The 15,414-nt window shown below is 35.8% G+C and overlaps 1 pseudogene; it reads left to right on the forward strand.

The window, feature by feature from the left end:
- Positions 1-1,860: 1,860 nt before the first annotated feature.
- LOC113237438 lies at positions 1,861-3,698 on the forward strand (annotated as a pseudogene).
- Positions 3,699-15,414: the final 11,716 nt, after the last annotated feature.

A 15,414-nucleotide genomic window follows, 5' to 3' on the forward strand; every position in this document is an offset into this window, starting at 1 on the left:
TTTATTAATTTATTATAAACACGTACAGGTATCAAATCAAAACAGAAAGCAATAGTGAAGAAAAGGCGCCAAAAACAATCACATTTAAATTTAGAATTTAAAAATAAAACTAAACTTAAAAAGACTGTATAAAATATATACAAAAGAGAATTATAGCGGCAGCTGCGATTCGCTACAGTTATCGTCGTGTTCTTTCGTCTTTTGGGCCTTTTACAATAATACAGAACCCTTGCCGCCCGAACCTGTTTCGTTTTCACCAGGTTTTTTCTAATGGAGACCAACAATAGCTCCGCGACACCCCGCCCCTCCACTGAAAGTTCTTTCACGATTCTTTCAAGTTAGACAGCGCATTATTTACTTATGTCTGTATATTACATCTAACGCTCATTCCAACGTCCACCGGCAAAGTGAAGGCATCCTTTTCTGACAGCGTTTATAAAAGAATAGCTCTGCCTACCCCAATGGGAAAAAGGCGTGAAGTATATGTTATGATAAATAAAGCTGGCCGCCGCGCGGCTGCCGCGCGAAAGCCCACTTACGCCGCTTTCACGTACATTAATGGCGAAACCTAATTATATTTACTAGGTAACAACATTTAAATTCCTCGGAATAACACAACTGCTCATTTAAGTTAAAACGTAAAAGCTAAATAAATAGAGCGTATTTTGCCATGACAAATGCACACGGTCGCTGCGCGGCGGCTCCACGGTCTCCGCGCGGTGAGCGTGGTGAAATTCGTTTAGAGCAGTGATTCCCAAAGTGGTCCAGGTGGACCCCCAGGGGTCCACGGGAGACTTGCTGGGGGTCTACGTAGGCGTGAACAAAAAATGGGGGTCCATAAGATGTTAATGGGGGTCCACGAAAAATTATCTGCTTTTGATAGTAAAGAGCAAAAATGTAAGCATAGTTTTATAAGGGCCTACCTACATTGTTTTAAGTACATAACTAAGCAGATAATATTTTAATAAGGCAAGCGACTTTTACTTGTCCAAACTTGCGTATTCGATATTACGTACAATTTCGTGTACGTACATGTACAGACTTGCAAAGCGCTATCCGCCCGACAATGCTTAATGCTTGTTCAGACATGAACTTGATCACCACTATAAATACTTGATGCCAAAGACAAACTCATTCATTTGTTTCCGGAATTTCGAAAAAAAGGTTTGAGATAATTTATATCAGTGTTTGTTAGTGCCGGAGAAAAGTAAGTAAATACCTTTTTTTTTTGTTATAGTACTTATGTATTTTGTTTACGTGTACTAGTCGGTTGATCACAACTGCTTGTATAGATAGGTAACTTAGGAACTTACAGATATTTTAATTGTCCTCTTTCGATTTGAAGACAAACACAGCACGTTTTATTCAATTGTTTTTTCGCGAGAGAAGCACTGCCTCTCTAAAAAGGCCGAATAAGCAATAGCAATTAATTTTTCAATTTTTCTTGCAAATAACTACTAATTTTATAAAACAGTATAAAAAAGTCACGTTTTAACAATGAAGGCGCAGACAAAAAATACGCAAATACATCATTGATTTGATGAAATGTTAGTTATCGTTTTTATGTACAATTTTGGGATTTCGACTTTTATTTTTTCCTACACAAATATGATCAGTATTCGATACTGAGTACACCCATTTTTATTTGTACTATTAAAAATTAGTGGTAATTTAGGTACTTTAAAATTGATACCGTTTTGTGAAAACATCTGTATTTGTCTTAGCGGTTATTAGTTGGCCCCTTAACAAGCCGTAATTCTATTTCTGCATGCTGACAAAGGCTGCGGTGTGATACCTATATTCAGAAAAAAACTTGGTTACTAAAACATTCTTTTTTACAAGTAAGGTAACTGACACGAAACATGGCTACAGCAAAGAAAAAATGTCGACAATATAGTGTCGATTATTTGAAATATGGTTTTGTTCCATCAGAGGCAGACAAACAATTGCCCATGTGCCTATTATGCAACAAAGTTTTGAGCAATGACTCTATGAAACCATCAAAGCTCGAAGATCATCTAAAAAGGTGTCATACTGACAAAATAGGTAAAGATTTAAAATATTTTCAAACATTAAAGGAAAAATATGAAAAGAGACCCACCATGCACAGTATGTTCGCTTCAACATCTCAAAGTAACGATGACGGCTTGCGGGCATCTTACAATATCTCATTACTTATAGCAAAATCTGGAAAACCGCACACTATCGGAGAACAATTAATTTTACCCGCTGTTGAAGAGGTTTTAAAAACTGTTTTGCACAAATCTCCATTTGACGTACTAAAAAGAATTCCATTAAGTAACAATACTGTTCAAAGACGCATTGATGAAATGAGCTCTGATATCGAAAGTTTTTTGTGCGATCATCTGCAAAAAACTCATTTTTCTATACAACTGGACGAGTCAACGTTACCCGGTAATGAAGCATTATTATTGGCATATGTCCGATTTATTATGGAGGAAGAAATTCACGAAGAATTGCTATTTGCCAGAACTTTAGAGACTGACACTAAAGGCGAATCAATATTTAATGTTCTGAGTAATTTTTTTACGGAAAAATCGATTCCATTTACAAACATTATTTCAGTGGCAACAGACGGAGCTCCTGCAATGGTCGGGCGATATCGTGGGTTTATAAGTCATCTCAAAAGAATTATACCAGGACTTACAGCTATTCATTGCGTAATCCACCGACAACATCTTGTGGCAAAACATTTAAGTGACAGGTTGAACCGATCTCTTCATTTTGTAATAAAAGCTGTCAACAAAATCAGAAGCAAAATGCATTGAATACGCGTTTATTTGCTCAATTGTGCGATGAAAATGATGAAGACTTCCAACGACTGCTCTTACATACTGAAGTACGCTGGTTGTCGAAAGGCGCATGCTTAACGAGATTTTACTCTGTTTTCGATTCCGTATTAGAGTTCCTAGAAAGTAGAGATCCAGATTTAAAAGAAAACTTGATCAAATTCAAAGCAGACATTGCGTATTTGACAGATTTGTTTAAAAAATTTAATGATATCAACTTGCAGTTACAAGGGGACAGCCTGAATTCAATAAAAACAATTGGGATAATTTCGGCTTTTCTTGGGAAATTGAAATTCATGAAGCAAAACATTAGTCGGCGCGAATTCTCTCAATTTCCAAACTTGTCGCAGGTAGAATGTATTGATGAGGATATCCATACCTACAGTCAACATTTAAGTGCCCTGCACTTTGAAACCAGTGACTTTAAAACCAGGTTTGAAGATATGCTGACGATGGATATACCACCATGGATCATAAATCCATTTGAATTTGATGAAACGGAAGTGGCCAATGTTGTATTACAAGAGGAGCTGCTCGAGATAAGCACCAATGAGGAGCTGAAGGTGAAATTTAGAAAAGGCTACCAAATATTTTGGCTGCAAGCAGAAATACCCGAAAAATATCCTGGACTGTGGGAAATCGCAAAGAAATTTTTAATAGCTTTTCCCTCGTCATACCTTGTCGAAAGGAGTTTTAGTGCCGTTACAAACCTCTTAACAAAAAAAAGGAGCAAATTAAACATCACAGAGCGGGGGGATTTGCGATTATTGCTCACAAAAATAAAGCCAAACATTGATCGTTTGCTGACACTTCGTCAAATACATCCTTCCCATTAATTAAAATTATAACCTGAACCTATATTACCTTATTATTTTTTTCTTGTAATTCTATTCTTTTAATAAATAAAATGTTATAAAATATACCATTTTTCGTTTTTATTTTACCTATCGGATTATAGGGACAGAACTCAAAAACGACACAATTTTTATTTTTTGGCGACTTTAAGATTGTGGTAGAAATGTAGCAGCAGGGGGTCCACCGACACCAGTAAAATTTTGAAAGTGGTCCACGGGAAAAATAAGTTTGGGAACTACTGGTTTAGAGTAACCGCGCCCACTCTATTTATGCAATATTGATGAGACAACGATATCAAGAAATATTTATTCTGCTATAGTATATAGAGATTTATACTAAAATTATTTTTTAATTGGGCTTTATATTTCTGTCAGTACAAATGTTATTAACAGAGAAACATTATAACAACTAACAATACACACAAACAAGACCAAATTAACTCAACTTGAAAGATAAATCAATCGTCGTTAGTGTGTCTCGTACCCCTTTAGAGATGGAAAGTAGAACAACTTGAAAATACATTTTCAACTCATATCCTTCGCTAGAACGTTTCATCATTTAGATATAACAGCGAGGGTGAAAAAGAACGTTGTTGTACAATGTGTACTACACACATAGAGATTTGCGCCACGACTATATTTCCAGGCCGCCGCAGCAGACAAATTTAACCGGCTTAAAATCGGCGTGGTGTAAATTTATTTTCTTTAAATGAAGTATCTTCTCCTTCTTTAACTATTTGTTATATTTCATTACAGTAGTTCAGTACAATTAAAACGGATTACGTTCCTGTCTACGTACATTTTATTCATGCTAAGTAGTAAGTGAAATGTGAAGACACAATTAATAGCTCTCCCTCTAGATGGCGCATAAGTGCTGTTTTACTTTTTTATACCAAGTGACGGCACTAACAAGTCGTGTGTCTGGTGGTAATCATCACGCCTGTCCATAACAAATTCACTGCAGCTCAGAACCTTAAATCCTAAAGATCTTAGGGGTACTGCCGCTGCGCCCGTCACCCTGAAACATAAGTTGAAAAGTCCCATGTGCCCTTTATTTCACCAGCATCCTTACTCTTCAAAACCGAAACGCAGTAATGCTCACATTACTGCTTGGCGGCAGAAATAGGTAAGGCAGTACTGGACGAACTCTTTCACAAGGAACTCTACTGCTACTACAACTATCAAACTCTATAGTACATTACGTGGTAAAGCGACAATTCAAGAAATTGAAAATAAATATAAATAAAGCTTGATTTATACAATGTTTTAGTGTTTTTTAATAGTTGAAAAATATATTACGCCACGAAATAGGTACTTAATGGAACGTTCAACTACACGTCACTCAATTATAATATTTACTTAAATATTAATGTAAACTCTCTTTAGCTAGTAATTTGCTGAAATGACAACAATAATTGAGTAAATTAATAAATACATCAAATTAAATTTTCTTGATTTATTGATACGATAATACCAAACGAAAATTATTAGACTTTATTGTCGTTCTAAGTCAAGTGATTCATAATTAAATTAGAGAAATTTGTTCCCAAATGGGTAGTTATGTAGTTGTACATAAATCATCCTGTGTACCCAAATTTAGATTCAATCGTATATTTCTCAAACACACGATCAAAGCTTCACTCCATTCAACCATACCCAAATACATTAACAGTCGATGTAAACGCAGAAGCCCACAGACATAGCCTGAGGCAGAAACAGTAGATGTCTGTGTGCATATATGATGTCAACAGTTAAGAGGTATCTGAGTCTGACCCCTTTTCTAATCAAAGTTAGCGTTTGCAGTAACTTTAATTGTAAATAACATACTACGCAAGTCTCAGTTCAGAAGGCATTTTAGCTAGTCACAGATTTCGATCGAACAAAACCCATTTAATGGCTTTGATGCTTCAACGAACGGCAATAGTTCTATTGTGAGCTACTTTCTATTGTATACAAAAAGGACTAGGTAAATACAATTTTTAGTATTAGTCGATAAGGAGATCTTAACTAAAGGAATTGACAATTGCTATAAGAAAAAAATCTTTTATTTCACTTTTGTGTTGCTCCTCCCAGGAGCAGGGTAAAACTCGAAAACATATTTCTCAGGATAAAATAATTGTTATTCAGAGTTTTAACTGAACTATTCCTGCTTAATACTTTTAAATGAAAGAAAGAATAATATTCAAGTCGATAAAACTTTGAGGAACATAGTTATATCAAAAAATTAATCTACGATATAGATTACCATGACACTTCAGTGAAAAAAATATTCCAAAAAGGCGTTATCTTAAAATAATCGTCTTCGTACCTTATAATGAACACATGCTGGGTTTTAGTTTTAATACCTTGTTCAACGAACGATGACGACGTCTTGACGATTACAGCTTCTTGTGTAATACTGAGTAAGACTGTGTTGCTCAATGTTTGGGGCCAAAACGTGCAAAGAGTTCAGAGATACTATACCCTGTCTCCCGCGCTATTTCACGTCCGATTATTAAAAGACCTTGTTCATTAGAAAGGTCTCAATTTTTTAAAAGGACGATGCATTTTAAAGTAAAAAGTCCAAATCTTTGAGTTAATACCCTGTTCGTCCAAGGCAACGATATATTGTTGAAAACTAAATACATCTGAAAATGAAATTGTTTATACCAAAGTACATAAAGAGTCAAGAGTACGACAAGCTTGACACAAGATATGAATTCAACAATACGCCGGTTACTGTAACAACACTCCAAATGCCAAAGTGTTAAAAATTGGTGTGCTCTTGACTTACAACTATGAGCGGGCTACAAAAAGCGTTTGCAAATATGGCCATTGGAAATTATAAAGAAGTTAACTTTGAGACTCTCTATTGAGTATCACCTAATTCCCAAGCCTACCGCATTACCTCATTTACATCGCTTAAATTTCACTCTGCGTTTTCGTATTCCAGTCATTTGTCTCCGCCGGAACGTATTTCACATACGAGTAGCTTGTAACGCCTAATAGAATAGCTATATATGTGTAACCTTTATATATACGTGGCGGTCCCTATTAAATACGGTTTCCTCTCCAAACGTCTATTAACACCGTGTACATACTTGCGCTATTAGAAGTTGATCGTTCCAATTAAAAGCGACCCGGTCTATTGTTGTATAGCCTTCAATAAACTATTGAACGTTAAGCTTGCCCTTAAGGCTACGCTATAAAGTTGACTTTTACAAATTTGCAAAAGTCTGACATGTTCGCATCGCAAATGTCTGTAAAGAAATTAAACTGCAAGCTGCAGGTCGTAGCTGTCTTAATTACGTATCCTTAAGTGTATTAGGCTCAATTTATATTGCGGCGGAACGCTATGGAAGCGAATTTTTGTAAGGGTATTTTACTTTATATTAATACTTTTTTTATTTTATATAATTGTGTAACGTAAAACTAGATACGAGGCAAAAATCACACGTCTTCCGCGGGATTCTCGCGCATGCTCGAGAATGCTCGCGCATTCGCGAGTGTTCCGCGGCTGCCGTCGGTGACGTCTGGCGAATCTATGAGAAGTGGCTTCAAGGCCCACTCGCGCGAATGCTCGAGCATTTCAGCGACCGCGCGCGTCTTGTCGCGCAGCGAAGTGAAATTGAGCCTTAATCGACTCCAATAAGAGGATAGCTTTTTTACGAATCCTTTGACGCTCCGCAACCGCAGTTTTAGTGAAAGGAAGGACATATGTATTATATAGATATATATATATATATATATACCTCTTTGTTAAAAGCTAAAAATACAAATGGCTATTAAAAGTTTCATCAAGTTTTTAGCTGGATCCTCCTTTTACTGAAAGATGTTGCTATGCAGAAGTTATAAACCAGTAATAAAATAATCAAAGAGCTATAAACCACGTGCGGGACGTATAAACGTGTGCCAATAAAATCCGGATCACGTGTAAGCGCTTTACGAGCTTCTTTCAGCTTTCAGTTCCTAACACACGCCGTGATCAGTTACTTAATACACAACCCACACAGCAGCACCTTATCTTTTTATACGGTCTTTAGAAGATTGTAATTTGACTTTCATAGTAACTTTATACTTGTAAATGCTTGTAATACGTACTTTTATATCATCAGAGTATTTAACCTTTTTATGTATTTTCAGATTTTTCTTACTTATTCTTTTCTTATGTATAGTAACTTATAGCGATGGGCTTATGACCCAAAAGCTCTTTCATTTCACGGTTTAAATATTGTATATAAACGCTGATGTAGTCTGATGACAAGATTCGCATTTGACATCCAGTTTTCAGAATATTATTTAATTTTATTGAATATTAATTCAGAATCAATTTCGCTAAAGCTGCACGGACAAACTTTAATGGTACTCTATGATATGTCAGATACAGCTTAAGAATTCAAAATCCCAACTTTATGTCAAGACTCCACTTCAATAAGTTCTTCGGTGACAGTATCTTGAATCGTAATAAAAACAGAGCAACTGAATAAACATAATTACAATTACTACGTTCCGGTTTGCAATGATGAGACCCACATTTTAATCTATTCATTCACAAACGTATTCCATCCATTATCAACAGTTACATTCATACACATAATATCCTATTAATAAAAATAATAAAATTCCTTTAAACGTACACGCGCCAGCACATCAAGCTACACATTGACGTATCTTGTTCCGTTGCACTGGAGGCGATTTTCGATCAAAAATGTATAGTCTGATGTGCCGTTGTCCGTACAATCGGACTGGTTTTTATTACTTTTGTACAAAAATACAAACACAAAGATGTTTTAAAATGACTAGTTAGTAAAAATTTATAAATAAAAATACCAAATGAAAACAATTTAAAATAGGTAAGAATTTGCCTGATTAGTATAATATAAGTGATTAATTACTATTCTCGCACACACACATATATATATATAAAATATGTAAGGTTTTAACTGATAGGTAGTTAGTTGGTAAGTTATTAAAAAGTACTCATTGTTTTGTTTCCAAAACCAACGTTTACCAGCCGTCAATGGGTAAACCTAGCAAGTACCGAAGTGTAATTAGATTCAAATAATTGAAAATGTCTTAACCTTTATTTAACATCACAATATGGCAAGTGCAAGCAACCGAGAATCGACGCGTACTCGAACGTTGCCTGTTCGGTGAATCTTGTGTATTTAACAAGATTGTAGCACGCGTTGCCCGCCGTTCATACCGCGGGAGTTTCAAATTCGCTGCATCTATGTGCTGGAATGATTTGCCTCCTCCAGTACGGAACTCAAAGTCATCTTATACTTTTAAAAGAAAGTGCAAGCTTTGGTTACTTTCGAGGCAAAGATCAGAAAGTAATTGGATGTAGTTTGTAATTATATTTTTACGTGTGGGTGCTGTTCATCTCTACCTAAACCCCAAATTTGAGTATTTTTTTAGGTGGAATATTTTATCTATCTCAGGTACTATAAGGACAATAGATTTATTATAACTTTAAGTGAGTATATATATAAATATTTATTATTTTTTGACATCTTTTGGAGCTACTCGAGACGCGTCAGACAAATACTATGATTAAAATGTAGCGAGTTACAAAAAGGTAGGGTCTGAAAAACAGCTTAAGCTGAGACTCTATCCTTTTTATCTACACAGTATCTATAAGTGATGTTATTTACGACTAAATTCTTTGGAAATATAAATAAATAAAGTTCTTTATTATTATATTACTATCATTATTCTATCTAGATTTCTATGCAGCTAGTGTCTAAATTAATAAAGCTGGAGAATATTATTAAAAAGATGTGGTAGCCAATATGTATATGTATGAGGTAGCAAAAATGGTGACGGCAACAAACCTAATGGTTTCAAGCAGAGCTATCAAGTCATGGATTCGAGTCCGACCTCACACGTCTGAGTTTCTCGGAATTTATGTAATTTAGTTTCAAATGAGCTTTACATTGAAGGAAAACTTCGTGATGAAGAAGATTCAGAACCCTCGGAAAACGAGTAAAGTCCCCAACCCGCATTGGGTCAGCATGGCATGGACTATGTCGTAAACCCTAAACGGAGATCCGTACCCAGCTGTGAGACGTATAAATGGGTTGATGATGATGATGATATTGCTAAAATGGCTCGTAGGTATTTACTTGCAAAATGCGCGTGGAAAATCAGATAAATCAAATAAACCAGACTAAACGGGTAATCAAATTACTGGCTGACTCTTTGGGTTGCGAATACCTCGTTGGCAAAGCTTGAATCACTTGTTTGCTGGGCTACTTCATCGTTTATTCGCTTTAACAAGTTCACAGTGACTTTGTATGTGTCGGCGCGACTTTCAAAAGGAAAATCTGTTAGGTAGATTAGATACTTTAAAACTTTATTCGATTAAGCTTTTCTATCACTGTTTCGAACTTCACTGATAGAGTTTCTCTACTTTCAAGTACACATTTAGCGTCTTTATTTCTTGCGTAGAAAATACTGAACGATAACCAACCATTTATACCATTAAATTTTTTTATTTCCATTATTACCATTTACACAATTTATATTAGATACATTGTTTAAATTAGATGAAATTACAGCGCATGGGACTTGTCACGGGAGTTGACGGGTGCAGTGGCAGTGCCCAGTTCTTTGCGATTTAAAGCTCTGAATGGCACCGCAACTTGTGTTGCTTACCACCAGGCGCACGTCTTGTTCGTTTTGTCGCTTGATATTTCTTAATTTTGTCCTTTCTTAATGACCTTAATTCAGCTTTTTTGTTGGAACAGATATAAATAACAATAGATAATAATAAAGAAATAACCAAAATAATAATCAAATAATAATTTTTAATGAGAAACAGAAAATCGAAATTGTAATTCAAAAGTAGGTCGGTCTTACATTAGATTCGCATGATAGAAAACTAAAACCATATCGTGTTTTGCCTAAATTTGACTATAACAAATGGGTTGTTAATGTAGCACACCGTTTCGTGTGAAGTCGCAATAAATGAAAAGGCAGCATATGAAATAGAAGTAGGTACTACTCCATACGGAATTAGTCAACAAACTTCGCATTTACAAACACTAAATAAGTTTAACAGTAAATAAGTATCTAATTCTAACTAAAATATAAAAGTATCTCGTGTTTATTTTTTTGTTATTATTAAACAAACAGTCACGAAATTATCACAATAGAATGAATGTGACACTTCTTTTAAGTTTTTGATATCTAAAATAACACCCGTTACGGGGGTTAAACCTCATTAAATTGCAATTAAACTTTCATTGTCAGGGCGGCCGCGTCCGACAAAATTCTGAACTCGCTCACTGTGTACAACTTCCTGTCAACTTTGACCTTTCTAAGCTAGTCCTTTAAATTCGACTCAAATTTTTAATGGCTATTGTAACTTTTAACGAGCGTAAGACAGGTTGGCCGTGCGAATAAAAAGTAAATTTATGATTTATGTTCCAAATTGATGTCGTGATTCATCTGTCAAATCATAGCAAATCAGAGGCAAATATCATCTTCTTAAAAGACATATTGAAAAACAAACCAAGTCAGTACGGTAACCGCAAACCGTGGAAAATTGCCAAAGTACGATATCATTTGTCAACGCCATTTCGCTGACATTTTGCGCCTTCCCAGAATCGTAATGGATTGCAGAGTAAACTTACCCCAGTTGTAGTAAAAATCTTTGAAATTATCAACAAATGCATAATCCTACTTAAGAACTCGTCTGATAGAAAGACCAGCCAACTGGAATATATCCTACCTTCATAGGTTAGTTAGGTATAGGTAGCTTTCTCTTACTGTACACATACGTAGCCCCCGTGTTTACGTAACGTTTCAAAAAATTCACGCCTAAACCATACGTGTTTTTAAATACGTTTAGCGTATTGACCGTGTGCCCTAGGAATATTAAATTACCTTTATTCTCAGCTTAACATTCTAATTTTTATAACGCATAAATAGCTGCACAATGTACGAAAAATCTGTACCATTTTTAACCAACTTTGAATAATAATAACACACACACACACTCTCATAGCCCCGCACTAGGGAAAGCTTACTTCGCGGGTGTCATGAACACATAGATAACCACAAATTATAGCCAAACTCACAAGATAAATAAATCTAGGCCACACAAATATTTCTCCCGATCCGGGAATAGAACCCGGGATCTCTGCGCAGCAGTCCGGCGCGGTACCCGTTCGGCCACGAAGGCAGTTCAAAAAGGAGGCGGTTATCAATTCGTCGGTATTTTTTGTGTTTGTTACGTGATTATTCTGACATTTGTCAACCGATTTCGATGATTCTTTTTAACCGATTTCAAAAAAGGAGGAGGTTCTCAATTCGTCTGTATGTTTTGTTTTTTGTATGTATGTTACGCGATAACTCCGGTATTTGTGAACCGATTTTCATGATTCTTTTTTTGTTGCAAAGGGGGTATTTCCATAGTAGTCACATTTCATTTTGAAGAAAATCATCCACCTCAAAGGGTGGCTGTTCACGCATGAAGATTCATTTTTTTAAATAGCGCCTAACTTTAATTTAGGAGCAATTACTTTTAGCAATTATTTAGTTGATTTTGCTATTTCTCCAATTCAAGGCGTTTTTCTCTCGATATACTTTGAGTAGTGTCGTAGTGAGAACCTATTTTTATTGTCTCCTATATTTTACTATCTAGTACAGTGGCGAACTAGGGGATATTTCAATGAAACTTAGCAAATAGACGTAATTCCACGTACTTTTGAGGTCGGTTTTTTTAGTACTCTGTACTGAGATTATTTGTTGGAAAGTCGTAGTAGTAGTAGTTTCTTTCCAACTTGAGCCGCTCCCTAAGGGCAGCAAATTAGAGGATGAATCCATAGTATTAAATTTAACCCACTTTCCGTTAACGGATTTCAATAAACTTGGCACAAAGGTGTAATTCAAATCAAAATAAAACAGCGAAATCGAATAAGTAAACTTATGAGGTCTGGTTTTTTGTATAAAACAAATCTATAATTATATGCACACAGTTTTGTCTTATTAATTATAACTTTTAAGATGAAAATAAATATATCTAAAACAAAACTACTGTGTATAAACATGTTTATAACGAAAAAGTCCATATAATTTCAGAGTAAGATTAACCACGCGCGTTTTGTACGTGGAACCAAAATTTTTATCGCGAATTGATTAATTCAAGTTCTTTGCTTTCGTCACTAATACGATCACCAGCTGAAATATCGGACTATTTTGTAACACAGGAGATTTATTTACATTCTCGCTCTACGTTTTTGAAACAAAATATTTAAGGTATACTTAATGCCTTAGAATAATAACGCATAGAAACCTAGTCCGCACACGCTAAGTGAGGCAAATTGAAGCGCGCCCAAAGGGCCTACACGAGCGGGCGGGCCGTCAGTGCTCAAGGTCAACTTGCACCGCGAACAGCTCAAGAATTTTAGCTAAAAATGACGAAATGTGCGGTAAATGAGTGTAACAATACGTCAAACACACATAAAATAGATACTAACATCACATTCCACAAGAAATTAACGCGTTTCAACTTGTATTTTTATATAAATATTCACTAAAACCGAAAATTAACTTACTACTAAAACTAGGCTACATGAATTTGATTTTTGCCTCACTTGTGACAGTTCGTTTGATATGAAACTATCATTCTATGCGTTATTATTCTAAGCTTAATGCTTTATGTGTTGTGTATTAAAAAGGTATATCATAATTTTTTAAAGAATTGGGTTCTAAATTTAATTTATTCAATAAAAAGCGTCTGTACCTCGCTATCGTACAATCTTGTCCGAGACACGTTTAGGGCAAATATGATTTAGGTACCCTCTCACGATTCGCAGTCAACAAATCCGATTCCTCGAGTTCCCTATTGACTTCAAAAACAAACGCCGGTAGACAGAATGTCTTCAATAGCAACACCAACGTTTCTTCGCATGTTTACGTCTTGAATAATTTCTTCATTGTATCTCCATACCCTCATTCATTTTATATTGTATGTAGTTATTGGTATAGTGGCAGCACTCATCGAAGAACGGAAGGCGGAAGAAGTGACTTCTGAAATACCAAAGCTCTGTCAATAAAATATACAACTACATGAGCGCGGGTTGATATTAGGCTAAATACAGTAACTTTTCTCCAGGACCTTAAATAGAAATGAAGTTCAGTTTTGTTTTGACTTCTAATTTCTTAGGTTTATTTATTTACCTTGTATGGATGTTTGTTCTATGGATTCCCTCACAAGTATAATCAAATGGAAACGGTGAACTACTTTTCCTAGATCATAAAAACTAAACGATTTGCCAGCTAAATACATACTTGTATCGAAGCATTAGTAAATATATTACGTTAAATGGAACTGCATTCCGCTCCTTTATTCTAGTTTACTATCTCATTTAATGAATACATTGACGCCCAACTCATGCAAAAAAACCATGTTTAAATGATACACTACAATCTCGCTCGCATTCCAAAAAACTTTTTACGAAACTTGCGTTTTATAAGATATGTAGAGTAGGAACAGTAAAGTAAAAATCTACACCTGCTGGCAGCGGCGGCACTGCGAAAAACGGTTTTGCTTCACTTTTATCCAAAGCGCTACTTTCGCATGGAGGTTCCGCACGAAACTTTATTTGAGAAGCAAAACTCCGGCATTTCACTTCCTACATGAGTTTTAAGTAAATAAATTATTTTAATATTACATGTACGTGTATTATATAGTTTTATATTTATAGGATAGAGGCTTCATAGTAATAGTTAGAACGCAGAGTATGAAGGCTCTGCATACACAACCAGTGTATACACTATAGGGCCCATTATAAATTTCCGGAACTGGCCACTTACATAAACAATATTTAAAAAGTAATTAGAACATTTGAAAATGGAACTCTTTGGCTGTAGAATACACTTTGTTTCATCTGACTGTCACTTGTTTTTACATTGTGGCGTCATTTTAAAAATTGGTAGGTACATGTAGACACATGTCACCATGGATTTAACTCGTGAAAGTTTTCGTAGTATGATTTTCTACGACTTTAAGTGTAATTTAACAGCTCAGCGGAGCTTCAAACTGCTTTTGGCGATGAATCATCATGCAAGACGACTATTTACAGCAGTTTGCAGAATTCAAACGCGGTCGTGTGATTCTCTTTGACGAATTTCGTGATGGTCGCCCGTCCACTGCTGTGAACAACAAAAACATCGATGCTGTGCGCCGTATGACCAAAACAGACAGGCATGTGACATACCATGAGATTCGGGCATCTTTAGGCATAGGCATGAGTCAAATACAATCAATAAATACTACACAAACATTTGAGTGTGAAAAAGCTCTGCTCTCGGTGGATCCGATGGACTGAGGCTCAAAAAACGGGTCGCGTCTCTTGGTGCAATGCCATGCTTACCAGATTCAACGAAAGGCGTCAAATTTGGTGTGGGACATAGTAATAGGTGACGAAACATGGATTTATAGTTACGATCCCAAAACAAAGCAGCAATCGAGCGTATATGGGTCTTTCGAGATGAGCCGAAACCATCCAAAGTGCGCGCGTGCAATGTACCTCTAAGCGGATGATTACTTCTTTGTTGTATCGTGAATAGTGATTGGTACACGATCATTTGTTTGCCGGAAGTTATTGACAAACTCCGTAAAAATAACCGTAAGCGCCGTATCATCTAGGATCACGATAATGCCAGTTCTCATATGGCCAGACAGACAAATGAATTTTTGAAGGTGAACGACGTTGACCTTATGAAGCATCCCGCGTACAGTCCCGACCTGGCACCTT

This window comes from Hyposmocoma kahamanoa, unplaced genomic scaffold (genome assembly GCF_003589595.1).
Source record: "Hyposmocoma kahamanoa isolate Upper Pololo Valley unplaced genomic scaffold, ASM358959v1 100021, whole genome shotgun sequence".
In the NCBI taxonomy this organism is placed as follows: Eukaryota; Metazoa; Arthropoda; class Insecta; order Lepidoptera; family Cosmopterigidae; genus Hyposmocoma; species Hyposmocoma kahamanoa.